The following is a 17,973-nucleotide window of genomic DNA, read 5'->3' as shown; positions in this document are numbered from 1 at the left end:
CTTTTTTTCTCTCTCCCTACTTTCAGCATCTCTAGTGATCACTGTCTCCACATCAATGATATAATTTCTTCCATTGCTAGAATCACAATAAGTCTATAGTAGAATACCAATAAATCCACTCTAGTCCATATTTTCTTCCTTAATCCTAAGGATTCTGGGATGGTGATGCCCATTCCACCCCTAATTGACAGGGGGCCTCGATCCCATATGGCTGATAGATGGGACTCTCTTGCTTGCAGTTATAGACTCTCAGTTCCTTGGTATAGTGATTGTCTATCCACACCTCCTTGTTAGTTTTCTTGGGTGAGTCCAATGAACTGGGGAGTAGGTGTTACAACCCCACGGAGGCTCAGGGCCCAGCTGGCACATGGACAGTCCAAAGATTCAAGTCTCTTGGATGTATACCTACCAACTCCATCACCAACTATAGGTTCAAATAGAAGTGACAGAAGAGGCACAGAAGAGGGAAGTCGCAACTGAGCCCAACTCTGTCACACTGGGGAGCACAAACTCCAAAGTAGGACCCACTGGCAAGGTACCAGACTCCAGAGCTATCTGCTATGATTGTAGGACTTGGGTGTCTCCAGAACCCCTAGAGCCCCACTATTTGGGATAGTATCTACTTTGGCAGTCTACGAGATCATGCTGAGATGTGCTTAAGTGTTACCTCTGGGATGACCTCCCGACTCACTTTAAAGTCTCTTAGCCACATAAAATTTGTCTTTACCTTTTCTCCCTTTTATTCAACATCTTCTTCAAGTTGCATTGCTAGTTGGTGCTTGGTATTAATCCCTTGGTGCCAGGGCATATTATGTCTCTTTACTTCTTAATACTTTATTATTTTTTCTTCCCCTTCCCCTCTGTACTGTTTCTGCTGTCTGTGTCCATTTGTTGTGCGATCTTCTGTATCTGTTTCTCTTTTTGTTTTCTCTTCTTGTCTTTCTCTTCTAGGATTCACTGGGATTAGATCCCAGGGACCTGTGATGTGGAGAGAGGTTCCCTGTCAGTTGCACCACCTCAGTTCCTGGTTTCTGCTGTGCTTCACTTTGACTCTCCCTTTTGTCTCTCTTTTGTTGCGTCATCATCTTGCTGCTTGGCTCACCATGCGGGCATTTGTGCATGCACTTGGCTCACTGCATGGGCACTGGTTCACCGCGTGGGCACTGGCTCACTGTTTGGGTACTTGGCTTACCACACGGGCACTAGCTGGTCGTGCAGGCATGCTTTCTCTTCTTTTTCGCCAGGAGGCCCCAGAGATCGAACTGGGGTCCTCCCATATGGTAGGCAGAAGCCTTATCACTTGAGCCACATCTGCTTCCTCTCCTTAATACTTTAGTTTGTATTTCCTTAGAGATAGGATACTCTCCTGAATAGCTACTGTACAGTTATCAAATTTCAGAAAATTTATTATTGATGTAATACTTTAATCTGTGAATGTTCCAATGTTGTCCCAGTAGTACCCTTTATAAAAAAAGAAAAGAAAAGATAGTACCCTTTATAGAATTTTTTCCCCTCTAGACCAGGATCACGTATTATCTTTAGGAAGAGTTCCTTAACCTGCCTCTCTCCTTTGTGACATTGGTACTTCTGAAGAATATAGACTAGTCTATCTGTTTAAATTTATTTGTTTCTCCCTGCCCCCTCGTAGTTTGCATTTGCCTTGTCTGTTTGTTGTGTGCTGGTCTTTTCTTTATAGAAGGCACTGGGACCCAAACCTGGGGACCTCCCATATGGAAGGGAAGCACTAAACCTGAGCTACCTCAGCTCTCTGTTCTGCTGCATCTCTCATTGTGTTTCCTCACTGTCTCTTGGTTGCATCATCTCACTTGTCATCTTATTCCATCAGCTCACTGTGCCAGCCCTTTTTGTCAGCTCTCGGACTTGCGCAACTTTTCCAGGAGTCACTGGGAACCGAACTTGGGCCTCCTGTGTGGTAGGTGGGAACCCAGTTGGCTGAGCCACATCCACTTCTCATATAGGCTAGTTTTTTTGTTTTTTTTTTGTTGTTGTTATTTGAAGAATGTTCCTAATTTGGGGTTTGTCTGATGTTTTGTTATTATTAAATTCAGATTCTTTAGCTTTGCCTAGAATACCATATAAGGGTAATCCTATCCAATAGTTACACCTTGTGCCTCTGCCCCTCTTTGGTGTTATTAGTTTTTTTGGTTTTTTTTCAAAGATTTATTTTTTATTTATTTTTCTCCCTTCCCTCCCATCCCCCCAGTTATCTGCTCTCTGTGTCCATTTGCTGCATGTTCTTCTGTGTCGTTGTGTGTTCTTCTGTGTCTGCCTGCATTCTTGTCATCGGCACTGGGATACTGTCTCTTTTTTGTTGCGTCATCTTGCTGCTTCAGTTCTCTGTATGTGCAGTGTCACTCCTGGGCAAGCTGCGCTTTTGCCATGCATGGCAGCTCTCCTTGAGGGGTGCATTCCTTGTATGTGGGGCTCCTCTATGCACAGGACACCCCTGTGTGGTACGGCACTCCTTGCACACATCAGCACTGTGCATGGGCCAGCTCACCACACGGGCCAGGAGGCCCTGGGTTTGAACCCTGGACCTTCCATGTGGTAGGCAGATGCTCTATCCGTTAAGCCAAATCCACTTCTCTGTTACTAGTTTTTAACAACTGGTGAAAGTATTGTCTAGTTTCTCTACTATATAGTAATATTTTTCCTCTTGCAACTAATAAGCAATCTGTAGGGAGGTATTTGGATACTATGAAACTATCCTGCTCCTCATCAAATATTCTACCGTAGATTTAGAATCCATTGGTGAGTCTTTCCTGAACCAGTCTTTGCAGTGATGATTGTGAAATGATTTTTCCAATTTCAGCACTCCCTTTTATATTTGTCAATCAACATTTTACAGTAATGAAGAGGCCTCCCTTCTCCATCTACCTCACCTGTCCTCAGTGTGGACTCATTGATTTCAGTTGTTTTCAATGGCTTATATAATTATATTCTTAATTATTTTGATGTCCAAATTGTCCTAGATTGGCCAATGGGAGCACCTTCAAACTAGCTTCCATGTTATTTTGTAGATGCCCTCATCATCATTATTTTTTAGGATTTTGAATTTCTGGCACAAGAAGATATTCTAGGCTTTTTGTTGCCTTCTCTGCCCCAAATGGAATTGGCCATTTCTCCCAGGAGCTCTGGTTTCTTTTATAGTGGGAAACAGAGATCTGAATGCCATGTGTGCTCATACTATTAGGATGTCTTTGTTTGTAGACCCTTTTTAGTGGACTGAACTAGGAAATATATATATATATGCATTAGAAATAAGTTTAAAGTGATACCTCCAAATTGTCCATCCCTATACAATAATCTGTCTTTCTACTTTCTGTATTTGTATCTCCCCTCTTCCACAGTGAGGAACTTGGTTCCCAACACCATAAGTGCATTTCAGTTCTACTATACTAATCAAATAGTTTCAGAATTACCATACCTATGCCACAATGAAAAACCTGCTAAGCAGAGTTCAAGATTCATTTCTGGTTGTTTTTTTCACCTTCTAGACTGAGCATATAGTCAAAGTACTAAGAAGATATATTTATGTTTTATTTCTTCTTGTTTCTCACACAGAAGATAGCATAATATATATAGGGATTTGCATTTTGCTTTAAAAATTTAAGGGCTGAAACTATTAGATTCTTAGAAGAAAAATAGTTGAAAATCTATGTGACCATGGGTTAGGCAACAGTTTATTTAGATGTGACATCATACGCATGAGCAACAAAAGAGAAAAAGAACTAAATTGGACTTCATCAAAATTTTAAACTTTTGTACTTCAAAATGAGAACACAACCTACAGAATGGGAGAAAATATTTGTGAATCATATCTTTTTTTTAAAAAAAGATTTATTTATTTATTTAATTCCCCCCCCCTCCCCTGGTTGTCTGTTCTTGGTGTCTATTTGCTGCGTCTTGTTTCTTTGTCCGCTTCTGTTATCGTCAGCGGCACAGGAAGTGTGGGCGGCGCCATTCCTCGGCAGGCTGCACTTTCTTTTCACGCTGGGCGGCTTTCCTCACGGGTGCACTCCTTGCGCGTGGGGCTCCCCCACGCGGGGGACACTCTTGCGTGGCACGGCACTCCTTGCGCGCATCAGCACTGCGCATGGCCAGCTCCACACGGGTCAAGGAGGTCCGGGGTTTGAACCGCGGACCTCCCATATGGTAGACGGACGCCCTAACCACTGGGCCAAAGTCCGTTTCCCTGTGAATCATATCTTGATAAGAGTCTCATATCCAGAATATATAAAGAGCTTCTACAGCTCAAAAATAAAAAGACAACCCATAAAAATGGGCAAAGGATTTGAATAAACATTTCTCCAAAGAAGATAAATAAATGGCCAATAAGCACATGAAAAGATGAGCATCATTAGTCATTAGGGTAATATAAATCAAAACCACAAGATGTAATACCCATTAAGATGGCTATAATCAAAAAAACATGTTAATAAATGTTGGTGAGAATTGGAGACATAGGAAACCTTATACGCTGCTGGTGGAAATATAAAATGGTGTAGTTACTGTGGAAAGTTTGTCACTTTCTAAGAAAACACAGAATTACCGTATAGTGCAGAAATTCCACTCCTAGGTATACATCCAAGAGAATTACAGAATGTTCACACAAAAAGTTGTAGACAAATGTTCATAGCATTAGTCACAATAGCCAAAAAGTGGAAGAACCCAAATGTCCAGCTGATGTTTAATTTTTGGTTTTTTTTTTTTTTTTACTTAACAATATGTGCTGGAAATCACTCTCTGTCAATTCATTTTCCCAGTCTTTTATATAGCTCAATAGTATTTCATTATGTGTACATGTCATAATGTACTATTGAAACAATCTCCTATGTTTGGGGATAGATAGTTCCTGGTATTTTCCAACTACAGTAATGTTGCGGCAAATAAGTTTGTACACATGTATTTTTAGATTTCTGGAAGTGAATCTGGAATTACTGGTTAAAAATAAAAGCACACGTAATTTTAAGTTTTGCCAAATTTGCGTACATTTTGTACCATTTTGCATTCCCACCAGCAATGTATGAGAGTGCTTTTCTCCACAGACTTGAGACAGATTGTAGATTGTATTGTTGAGCTTTTGAATTTTTGCCAATCTAATGGGTTAAAAATAGTATCCCAATGTAGTTTTTTAATAGCATTTATTTTTATTGAGCTCTTTTTCACATAACAGAAAAGTCACCATTTTAAAAGTGGTTTTTAAGTATATTCACTGTGTTGTACAAGCATGACTGTTAACTAATTACAGAACATTTCCATCATCCCCCCCAAAAAAACAAACAAACGAAAACAAAAAACAAAACCTTTACCTGTTAGCAGCCCTGGCAACTAAGACAGTCTGTTTCTTTTGGGCACTCTAATTTTGTTCCACTGATCTGTTCTTCTATATTTACATAGTACCACATTGTCTTTATTACCATAGCTTTATAGTAAGTCTTAAAGTTGGATGCTGTGAATCCTTCAATTCTGTTATTCTGTTTTAGGACTGCTTTGGGTATTCTAGGTCCTTTGTATTTTCATAAAAATTTTAGAAGCAACTTGCCAATATCTACCATAAGACTCCTGATATTTTGATTGGGCTTGCTTTGAATCTGTAAATCATGATCCATGAACCCGGTATATCTTTTCATTTATTTAGGTCTTCTTTAATGTCTCTCAACAATGTTTTGTGGTTTTCAGTACAAACATTTATAGATATTTTTGTTAGACCTATAAGTATTTCATGTTTTTGATGCTATTGGAATTGTCTTTTAAATTTTGGTTTCTAATTTTTTGTTGCTAGTGTATAGAAATACAGTTGATTTTCGTATATTGACCTTATATCCTGCAACTTTTTAAAACTTAATTTTAGTAGTTTTATGTAGATTCTTTGGGATTTCTTCATAGTCATAGAGTCTACGAATAAAGATTTTATTTCTTGTTTTTTATCTTCAGACTTTGCTTAGTGGTATCCCTCCTGTGCAAAAGTTTTATATTTACATAGACAAACATTCTGTTTCTGGATTTTGAGTTCCAGTTAGAAAGCCTTTTCCCTACACCCAGGTTTTAGAGGAATTTATCTAGGTTTCTTTTAGTATTTGTATAATTATAGTTTTTACTAGATGTTTGATCCGTTTTGAATTCATTCTTGTATATGATGTAAGGAATGGATATGATTTTACCATTTTTCAAAATGTTAGCCTGATTTCCAACATCCTTTATTAATTCCATGCTTGCTCCAGTGATTTGAGATACCATAATCATACAGCAAATTTCATGTAATTAGGTCTACTTTAGGACACTATATGCTCTGTTATTTATCTTATATTCAGATAGCAGCTCTGATCTATAATCTAAATTGTAGATTTATATTAATGGTTAATTATAGATTAGTTATAATTATTTGTAAATTTAATAACTGTAGAGTAATTATAGAGTATATGTCTTAATTACTGAGACTTTGTAGTATGCATATTTGATATGGCCAGTACCATCATAGCCCTTTTTAAAGATTTTGTTGTTTTCCTGTCCATTTCTCCATAAGAACTTTAATACGTAATATCAATTTGTTTTGCTTCAGAAAAAGCCTTTTTATTGAGATTGCATTAAGTCTATAAATTAGGGAGAAAAGACACCTTGATGACATCCATTCATGTGCTTATTTACCAACTCTGTATCTTCTTTGGTGAAGGTTCTGTTCAAATCTTTCGTCTCATATGGATTAAAATATTTTCTCCCAATTTATTATTTTTTCTTTTTTTAAAAGATTTATTTTTTATTTATTTCTCTCCCCTTTCCCGCCCCCCAGTTGTCTGCTTTCTATGTCCATTTGCTGTGTGTTCTTCTGTGTCTGTTTGTATTGTCAGCAGCACTGGGAATCTGTGTCTCTTTTTGTTGCATCATCTTGCTGCGTCAGCTCTCCGTGTGTGCGGTGCCCCTGCTGGGCAGGCTGCACTTTTTTCACGTTGGGTAGCTCTCCTTACGGGGCACACTCCTTGCGCATGGGCCTCCCCTACGCGGGGGACACCCCTGCGTGGCAGGGCACTCCCTGTGTGCATCAGCACTGCGTGCGTAGGCCAGCTCACCACACAGGTTAAGCAGGCCCGGTGTTTGAACCCTGGACCTCCCCTGTGGTAGGCGGATGCCCTAGCTGTTGAGCCAAATCCGCTTCCCTATTACTCTTTCTTTATATCAGGCTTATTGAACAAGGAATATCTTTTCTTTCTTTCCAGTCTTTTTTTTTTGTATTTTAGGAATGTTTTATAGTTTTCCTCACATAGGTTTGGAACATTTGCTGAGGTAATTCCTCAGTATGTCGCCCTTTTTGTTGTTGTAAATAGTTTCCTCTTTCATTAGCTTTTTTTTTTTTTTTTTAGGTAGGGAAGATTGATAAATGGGAGACAATAACAGATAAGGGGTCCCAGGTAGAGAGGAAGGGGCTGAAAAGAGAAAAAAAGGGCTGATTTACAGACTACCATTCCCCGTTATAGGTTATAAATGCCCAAGTTTTACTTGCATGGCCACATGGCAGAGGAAAAATGGCGAGAACAGTGTGCAGGATGGGTCCACAGGTGAGAGAGTGCGCAAAAGAGCTTATTAGCTTTCAAATTGATTATTCTTTGTGTATAAGTAGGTTATTGGGTTTTTATAATTTTGTATCCTGCTTTCTTGCTAAATAAATTTTTTGTTTAAATTATTTTTATCATTAACTCTCTAGTTTTCCAAGCTACTGCTATATCAGTTATAAAAAGGTAGTAACTGGGAGTTTTATTTCTTCTTTTCCTCTAATTGTTTTCCTTTTTTAAAAAAATTTTTTAAAAAGATTTATTTATTTCTCTCCCCTCCCCCCCAGTTGTCTGCTCTCTGTGTCCATTCACTGTGTTCTTCTCTGACCACTTCTATCCTTATCAGAGGCACTGGGAATCTGTATTTCTTTTTGTTGTGTCAGCTCTCCGTGTGTATGGCACCATTTTTAGTCAGGCTGCACTTTCTTTCATACTGGGCAGCTCTCCTTACGGGGTGCACTCCTTGCATGTGGGGCTCCCCTACGCGGGGGACACCCCTGTGTGCATCAGCACTGTGCATGGGCTAGCTCCACATGGGTCAAGGAGGCCCGGGGTTTGAACCTCAGACCTCCCATGTGGTAGGCGGATGCCCCATCCATTGGGCCAAGTCTGCTTTCCTCTAATTGTTTTCTTATGTCTCATAGCTTTGTGTTATACCTCCAGTAGTGTTAAATTTTGGTGGAGATAGTGAACATTCTTGCCTTGTTCCTGACCTCAGTGGGCATTTTGGTTATCTATTACACATAACCCCAAAACTTAACGGCTGTGAGCTATTTCATTATTTCTGTTGATTGGCTTTGGCTCACTGGGTATCTCTTTTGCACGTCTTTCATGGTTGCAGTTAAATGGAGGCTAAGGCTGGAAATTCCAAGAAGTTTCCTTTGTTCACGTATTCAGTACCTCAGTGTTTCTCCTTATGGCTTCTTGGCTCATGATGTCTCATCAAGTCCCTTTTTTGCAGCTTGTCTCTCTAACAGGATAAAACTAGACTTCTTTCTTGGTGACTCAGGGCTCCAAGAGACAGGAAATGGGAGCTACCAATCATTTTGAGGGCTGGGTTTGAAAGTACCATAATACCAATTCCACTACATTTCATTGGTCAAAGCTAGCCACAAGGCCAACCCATGTTCAAGAAGAGGGAAAAAAACTACCTATTGATGTGAGAATTAGCTTGTGTTTACAGGGAAGAGAGGAATTTTATTTGCCATATTGAGAGACTAACTATCACAGTGTGGATTCATTTAAATTGTTCCCCCACTAAGTGCTGGCTTTAGGATTAAGGTATGTATGTTTTTCTCATGTTCAAGAATTCTCCATCCGTTTTTATTTTCTCAAGAATTTTTATTAGAAAAGCAGTTAAATTTTGTCAAAGGCTTTTTTAGCATCTATGAAAATACACAAATGATTTTTCTCCATAGATGTATTAATATGATGAGTTATAGTAATTCCTAATATTGACCCATTTTTGCATTGTTGGCATAAACCTTTCTTGGTCATTGTTTTCACATTATTTGGTCACATTGTTTTTTTTTTTTATTTAGATTTTTATTTTATTTATTATTCCTCCTGCCCCCCCCCCCCCCCCCAATTCCTCCCGTTGTCTGCTCTCTGTGTCTATTCACTGTATGTTCTGTGTCTGCTCATATTCTCATTAGGCGGCTCTGGGAATTGATCCTGGGACTTTCCAAAGTGAGAGAGGCAATTACTCTCTTGCTTCATCTCAACTCTGTTCTGCTTCATCTTCTTATTTTCTCTCCTCTGTGTCTCTTGTTGTGTCATCTTGCTGCACCAGCTCTCAGCGTCAGCCAGCGCTCCTGTGCGGGGTGGCATTCTAGCGTGGGCCCATACTCCACCTGGGCCAGCACATTGTTTTCTTTTTTAAAAGATTTATTTTTTTGTTTCTCTCCCTTCCCCCCTCCCAGTTGTCTGCTCTCTGTGTCTATTCTCTGTGTGTTCTTCTGTGTCTGCTTATATTCTTGTCAGTGGCAACTGGAATCTGTGTCTCTCTTTGTTGCATCATCTTGCTCCGTCAGCTCTCCATGCATACGGCACCACTCCTGGGCAGGCTGCACTTTTTTCACGTGGGGCAACCCTCCTTACAGGGCACACTCCTTGTGCATGGGGCTCCCCTACGCAGGGCACACCCCTGCATGGCATGGCACTCCTTTGGTGCATCAGCACTGTGCATGGGCTGGCTCCACATGGGTCAAGGAGGCCCAGGGTTTGAGCTTTGGTCCTCCCATGTGGTAGGCGAATGCTCTACCAGTTGAGCCAAATCCACTTCCCACATTGTTTTTAAAGTAGTGACTTTTATTTACTTTATTTCTTCCCACCCCCCCAGTTGTCTGTTCTCTGTGTCTGTCTGCTGTGTGTTCTTCTTTGTCTGCTTCTGTTGTTGTCAGCGGCTCGGGAATCTGTGTTTCTTCTTGTTGCATCATCGTGTTGTGTCAGCTCTCCGTGTGTGCAGCACCATTCCTGGGCAGGCTGCACTTTCTTTCACGCTGGGTGGCTCTCCTTACGGGGCGCACTCCTTGGCGTGGGGCTCCCCTATGCGGGAGACACCCCTGTGTGGCACGGCACTCCTTGCACTCATCAGCACTGCGTGTGGTCCAGCTCCACATGGGTTAAGGAGGCCCAGGGTTTGAACTGCAGACCTCCCATGTGGTAGACAGACGCCCTAATCGCTGGGCCAAGTCTGCTTCCCCTTGATTAATTTTTTTCATCTACATTTTTAGTCATTAATTTTGGCTTTTAGCTTATTTGTTCCTTGTATTTCTTTTGAATTACTTTTTCTTTTTCTAGCTTTTATATTCCATTTACAGTTCTTTTATTATTCCTAAAACTATAAGTTTTTTTTTCTGATCTTTGCTTCAAATATATGGCATAGATTCGATTCTGACATGTTGTTGTACTGTTATCATTTCAGAAATTCTGTAATTTCTGTTTATATTTCCCCTTTCACTCAAGTTGTTCAATAGAGGGTTTCTAAATTTATAAGGGGCCTTTTTATGTTTTAATTTTGTTAAAAGTGTCTAATTTAATTTCACTGTGACCTGATCTCTCTATAAAATCTATACTCTATTGATCCTCATGTTTTCTTTGTGTTCTAACTTAGCATCAGTTTTGTGAATGCTTCACATGTGTTTGAGAAGTAATATTCTCCATTATTCAATTGTTGTGTTTATTATATATAACATCTTATGTTTATTTTATTTACATCTTTTATGCCTTTATTTATTGTGTACCTGAATTGTCTTGTACTGAGAATGGTTAAAGTCTCTTCTCTCTTCTTCTTGCAACTCCTGTAATTTTTGTTTTATTTGGTTGGTTACTATTATTTGTACATAGATGTTAAAAATTATCATATCTTTATTCTGAGTTATGACTTTTATCAGCATTACAAAGCATGTAAAGTTGGTCTGTGCTTTATGAGCCAATATAAAAATCTTTTTATTTTAATGCATAGATGAGTTAAGCTCATTTGCATTTATGGATGTTGTTGAATCGTTTGGCCTTTACTCTGTCATATTATTTTTTAATGTAATTACTGTGTATTTTATACAATATTTATAGTACTTCCCCCCTCTTATTTGGCTTGTCTTCTTTGCTGTAAACATATTGCTTTTAAAATTTTTCTTTTGGTGTTTAAAAAGGCTAGTATTTTATTCTAGTGATTACTTTTATATTTATGCATTTTATAATGCCTTTAATTCCCTTTCATAGTGACTTTTACAATCAGGTCTGTTATTTAAATAATAATAGTTTGACTCCCTCTATTGTCTATACAAGTCAATGAATTTATTATACTTTCCTCTTAATTCTCTTCCTGTTCCTGTTTTTTTTAGTAGTAATTTTTCTAATTTGCAAGAGCATGTACAGAATCATAAGAAATAATGAAATGGCTGTTGCCATTAAGTTTTAGGGTTATGTGTAGTATATGCCCTTTGAGGTAGGAACAAGGCAAGAACTTTGTTTGCATCTTGTTCTTTCTATCCAAATCCCCTTGTTTTAGTCTTGGCTTTACAATTAAGTACTTTAAATATATTTAATATATTTAAATACATTTGTCCTTTGCTAAGGTTTCTCCAGTCATCTCTGTTTATGAAGCTTACCCTCTAGTAGATTCTTCGGGAGATTTGTGTCAGTGTTCCTTAAGTTTTTATCCTTCAAAAGTTTTTATATTCTTGATATTTTAAGAGTAACTTTAAGGGCTAGAAACTCCTTGGTTCACTCCCCCCTTTCCTTAAGTTTCTTGAAAATGATTCTCCAATCTTGCCCTGCTTTTTATGTTGTTTTTGAGAAGTCTGATGCCAATCTAATTCTCTTGTTCATGTAATTTATTTGATCCTTTTATCTGAAGGGTCTGAAAATTTTTACCTTTAGTTTTATGCTCTAATGCTTTTACTATAATATCTCTCAGAGTTGGTCTGGGTCCGTTTTCCCAGGTACCTGGTTAGTTTTTCAGTGTATAGATAGATTTAGATCTTCTTTTATTTCTGGAATGTCTTCTTAGATTGTAATCTTAGATATTAGTTCCCTAACCCAACCCCAAATTTCTCACTCTGGCTCAAACCTGTCTTTCCTTAGACACTTATAACTTAGTTTTCATATTTGTTATGATTTTATCTTTTTCTTTCCTAAATTTAACCAATCCTTGATTCATCTCTTTTTGGTTTTGGTATTCAGGATGTTTTTGTTTTTGTTTTTTTTTTCAGATCCCAAAATGTTTATTGAGAATATTTAATTTAGTTTGGAGTCGTGGGTTACAATATTTTTCTAATTTGTTATTGGTTTTTTGGGAAGAATTTTCTTCAGCTGAATATGTTGATTTGCATTTTCTGATTTCTTATGGTAGCTGTGTATGGAATTGGCTTGAATTTTTTTTTTTCTATTCTTGCCAGTTAATTGGCAGGGTTCCTAATTCAAAGTACCCCCTTCTGTCAGTTTACTGAAGTGGATTTGTGGATGATGTTATTGGTTATGGTGGGGTAGAGAAGGGGTTGGCATGACTTGTTTTGATTTTGCAGAATCCTTAATTCTTCTCTTTTATTTTTTCTTCTGTTTCTTCTGGTTCTTTACTGCCATGTTTCCAAGGCATATCTCCCCTTCTCTGTTTATCTGATGCTTTCCTAGAAACAGTGCTGGTGAACTTAATATTTTGATGCTTAGTGTTGGACTTACGCTTTTTGGGGATGGTTTTGTCTGTGCTTTTTTTAAAAATTTCTCATATTTATTCCATTGAATACTTGACAGTGGTTATAATTAATTAGCTAGACCTATACATAGCAACATAGATAGATCCCCAAAATATGATAAGTGAAAATAAAGAACACGTCTGTTTTAGTCAGCCAAAAGGGGTGCTGATGCAAAGTACCAGAAATCTGTTGGCTTTTATAAAGGGTATTTATTTGGGGTAGAAGTTTACAGTCACAAGGCCCTAAAGAGTCCAATTCAGGGTACTGTAAGAGGTAGTTTCTCACCCAAAGTCATCAGCCACATGTTGGAGCAAGATGGCAGGTGATGTTTGCAAGGGTTCAGCCTTCCTTCCTCTTAAGGCTTCATAGTCCCTACTGTAGGCTGGCATAGACTTGTCCCTCTCTCCAGGGCTCATTTCTTTCCAGTCTCAGTTACTCATGTCAGCTGTAGACTAGCAGGCTCATCTCTCTTCCTGGGGCCTCTGCCATGTGTAATGAGCTATCTCTCTTCTGTTTATTTTTCTTTCTTTGTATCTACTTCCGTGTGAGAGTCTGTTTTATCAGCCCACCAAGGGTGGGGGGTGGGGACTCAACTGTGCACACCCTAATGATGTGTTTGAATCAAAGCCCTCATCTTGATTTAATAATGTAAAAGGGAAACCTCTGAATTTAATACAATCAAAACGGAATCACACCCAGAGGAACAGACCAGTTTACAAACATAATCAAATATCTTTTTTGGAATTCATAAATAATATCAAACTGCCACAACATCCATCTTGATGACATTTATGTACATTTTACACACAATAAAACAATACAGTTCCCTGTGGATACCAGGTGAAAATGTAGGAAAAAAAGATGAAAGTATACACAAACTCAGTGCAGTGGTCAAGACTGAAAGAATTGATCAAAGAGGACTTTATTTACACCTTAATATTTTATTTCTTTAGAAAAAAAGAAGGAAAGTAAATATAGCAAAATGTTATTACCTCTGAATGGTGGGAATGTGAACATTATTTGTCCTTTTCTGTTATTTTTTCAAATTTCACTCACTTCCTTTGGTGTTCAACAGTGTGCTCTGTTCCAGTACTAGCAAGTAATATTGGTAGTGCTGACCACATTGAGAAACAGTGCAATATATTGGACTTCATATGTGATTTAAATGATGTTCAAAGTAAATGTTAATTGTATGTGATTTTAGCCTTAAATGACAACTTTAGTATTAATCCTCTTTTAAGACTAGACTCACAATATTCATCAACATGCTAACTTAAAAAGCAAACTACATATAAAACAGTTTCTTCCTTCATATATACAGATTTTTGAAAGACTTATCTTTTGGGCAGAAGTTATTCAGAATTACTTTTTTTCCATCACCATCTGGTGGAAAGCAGCAGCAGCCTGATCTGTACCTTCCACAACTTAATCACAGTTGGGGTTATCATAGCACCATTTTTTTCATCAGTGTCTCCTTTTTTATTCTGACATTATAGAAAAGCATACTAAAACTGATACTTCCTTTAGAGCCTTCCTCAAACTAAATCCTCAGCTTTGGTTAGATAAGAGACAAGTGGTTATATTTCACCTCTATTCTGTTAGCTAAACTTTCTTTTTATCTGTCTGTCTGTCTATCTATCTAAAGGACAGACTTTTTTATATAACATATTGTCACTAAATATGCAGTGGGAATTATAGAATAAACTGTTTCTTCTCCCAAATGCTGGTTGAGATAGTAAAGAACATACAGTATCTTTCTAAGAGCCAATAAAATAGGCTGGATTTTTAGAAACTATAAGAAAAATATCAACATAGGAAAAAGGAAAGAAACACAGTAACAAGATTGTGAATCCCCCATCTTACAGTACTGATCTCCTTCATCCATTTACAATCTGGAGATGGAACTGAGCAAGGTGGAGAAATTACTGTGGAAAAAGCCAACTGTGCTCAAATAAGTCATTTCTAAAAGGTTTTCCATTAGTGTTTTGTGAGGCTGTGACTTCAAACTTTTTTTTTTTTAAGCTTTACTTTTATTATTTCTCCCCACCTCTCGTTGTTTGGCACTTCCTATGTTTGTTCATATTTCTTGTTTCTTTAGGAGGCCCTGGGAACCAAACCAGGGACCTCCCATGTGATAGGTGGGTGCTCAATCACTTGAGCCACATCGACTTCCCCATTTGAACTTTACAACTTGCTGTAATAGAAATCTTTTTAGCTTTGTAATGAGCACTAGCAGAGGGCAGAAATAAGTAAAACCAAAGACACTCTCTCAGGAGCTCAGAATTGTTAGATTTTGGTGTAGATTTAAATTTAGTGGGTTTTGGTCACTCCTTTTAGATGCTCCTGTAGTTTCATACAAACACACTGAATTGTTGGTTTAACTACTTTTCCTTCAAATTTATGATAAAGAGGATAATTCCCATGTTGGGGCTGACTAACAGAATCTCAGATTTGCTCAGAGTTACTGATAAGGAATGCTTGAGGTCAGTCAGAAAAATAACCAAATAGGCTTTTCATATAAGCTCCGTGGCTCAGAACTAAGATACTGGCTTCTAATCCTGGAGTACCACCATTTGAATTAAACTCATACCCAAGGTTTTTTACTAAAGGAAATATTTCTGCTAAAGAAGTTTCCAGAGAGTTGCTTGATGAACCTTGTGAGATTTGTTCTTTTTGACCTGCTTATTTTAGGATTAGTTGACAGAGAAATTTGAAAAAGTCTTTTCACCTGGTCTAACATCTCTTTTTCAGGTGGTGTGAAGGTAGGACATTCCTCCCCAGCTATTATTGCCAGTGCCTTTAGCTTGCTCAGTGCCTTGCCTTCTGCAACTCTGTATATTCTTTCTCAAAGTCTTGAATCATACTTTATTATATTATTGCAGCATTTGCTTTTCTCCAGAATCCATGCATGGTCTGCTTGGTCTGCTGGAGAAAGCAGGAGTAAACTTGATATTTTTAAGAAATATGCTATATTTGTCAACCAAAGAGGTGCTGATGCAGAGTACCAGAAATCTGTTGGCTTTTATAAAGGGTATCTATTTGGAGTAAAAGCTTACATTTATAAGGCCCTAAGACGTCTAAGTCAAGTTACCGTAAGAGGTACTTTCTCACCCAAATTCAGTTGCCACATGCTGAAGCAGGATGGTGGGCAATATCTGCAAGGCTAGACCCTTGCTCTTTCCTCTTAAGGATCTGTGGGCCCAGCTCATTCCAGTCTAAGCTGTAGGTTGGCATAGGGGCTCAGCTGCTTTGTTCTCTTCAGAGGCAAATTATCAGGCTACATGTCTCATCTCTCCTGGGGCCGCAGGATCAAAGAACTCTTCCGTGTCTGTGGAGCTCTGTCTTTTCTTGTGTATCTGCTTCTGTCTTCCTAATTGTCTGTTTATATAGCCCACCAAGGGAGTAGGGACTCAACCCTGAGTTGCCCTAATAGCTGGTTGAATCAAAGCCCTAATCTTGATTTAATCAAGTAAACACCATTTGAATTTAATAAAACCAAAAGGTATCACACCCAGAGGAACAGACCAGTTTACAAACATAATATCTCTTTTTGCAATTCATAAATAATATCAAACTGCCATTTATACCAGTGCAGCTGCTTGTTTAAATCCAGTTTCTGAAACAGGCTCATCTACTCCTTGTCCTTGAGGTGTTTTCTCCTTGTATCTAGTTTCTCCATGTTAGATAATGGTCAGAGCTAAGCAGGTCATCTTCGTGGGGTCTGGAGGGAGGCAAAGAAAGGACCACAGTTCTGCATCCCATCCCCTGTGCCTACACTGCGCCACTCCTCTCCCCCGCGGGCCACCCTGGCTTCCACCAATCTGTTTGTGCTTTCTTGTTTTCAGAGATTTCATATGTCTGTCTTCTGCTCTGTAGCTTTGTTGGAGTTTAAATTTTATTTCTCTGCATAAAGTTTATTTGTACGTGATTGTGTTATATCTTCCATGAATGCTGAAAACTGAATCCTTTCTAGTTTTATTTATACTCCCTGTTGATTTTATGTTTTAGGGAAGGATGTGGAGCCGTGATTAGGGAGGGAGATTCAAAATTAAGAGATTGCTATTTCCTCCAGACCCAAAATATCTATAGCCTTTTTAAAATGTTTCTACTACTTCAGTGGTAGGAAGAAAGAATTCAGAGAGATCATTAATCTCAAATAATACTTCTGAAAAAAAAAAAAGTCCTTTTTCATTTTCTGTTGCTTTTCCCCAGTCTTCTCTCTTTAAAAAAACTTTTTATGCATAAAATATAGAATTCCCATATACCACCCCACTACCACTACCTTGCACTGGTGTGGAGCATTGTTACAATCAATGGTAGCACTTTTTTTGTAATTGTACTAATTCCTAACAGTTACTTTTGTTCAAGTTGAGAAAAGTTATTAAAAATACTGCTATTATTGTCCATAGTTTACATTAGGTATTTTTTCCCACATACTCCCCTTGTATTAGTATCCTACATTTTAAAAAAATTTTTCTCCCCTTCCCTCCCTATACATTTTTTATAATTCATGAAAGAACTTTCTTATTACTTGTATTTTTAACTGTAGTGCATTGTCTATATTAGGGTTCACTGTATTTTACAGTCCTATTAAAAGTTTCATCTTTTAATTTTTATTTTAGTAGCGTATACTACCTAAAGATTCCCCTTTTAACCACATTCACCTATATAAGTCAGTGCTGTTAATTACACTCAAAACAATGTGCTATCATAACCAGCACTCACTGCCAAAGCCTTGTAATCAATCTAAATAGAAATTCTGTACAAATTAAATACCAATTCCCCATTGTCTACCCAGTCTATCCCCTGGAAACCTATTTTCTAGATTTAACGCTTATGTGTTTTCTAATTATAATTAGTTCATAGTGAGATCATACAATATTTGAGCTTTTCTGTCTGGTTTATTTGACTCAACATAATGTCCTCAAGGTTCATCCATGTTGTTGCATGCTTTTTTATGGCTAAATAATATCCCATGGGTATATATATACCACATTTAGTTTACCCATCAGTTAAAGGACACCTGGGTTCCTTCCATTTTTTGGCAATGTGAATATGCCACTATGAACCGCAGGGTGCAAATATTTCTTGGAGTTCCTGCTTTCAGTTTTTCTGGGTATATACCTAGCAGTGGGTATTAAGTTGGTGCAAAAGTAATTGTGGTTTTGCATTATTGAAATTTACTATTTGGTACTGGAATAAATTCTTAA

At 38.0% G+C, this 17,973-nt stretch overlaps 1 protein-coding gene and 1 pseudogene across 1 annotated transcript in view; one reads left to right on the top strand and one right to left on the bottom strand.

Annotated features, from left to right (window-relative positions):
• Nucleotides 1-17,973, top strand: part of LOC101435536 (protein zyg-11 homolog B) — a 308,603-nt gene that overhangs the window by 239,753 nt on the left and 50,877 nt on the right. The gene's annotated exons all lie outside the window — the stretch shown is intronic.
• Nucleotides 15,074-16,473, bottom strand: LOC139439570 (fructose-2,6-bisphosphatase TIGAR pseudogene; annotated as a pseudogene).

The sequence above is a fragment of the Dasypus novemcinctus genome, chromosome 9 (genome assembly GCF_030445035.2).
Source record: "Dasypus novemcinctus isolate mDasNov1 chromosome 9, mDasNov1.1.hap2, whole genome shotgun sequence".
In the NCBI taxonomy this organism is placed as follows: domain Eukaryota; kingdom Metazoa; phylum Chordata; class Mammalia; order Cingulata; family Dasypodidae; genus Dasypus; species Dasypus novemcinctus.
This window is presented reverse-complemented; position numbering and strand designations above follow the sequence as displayed.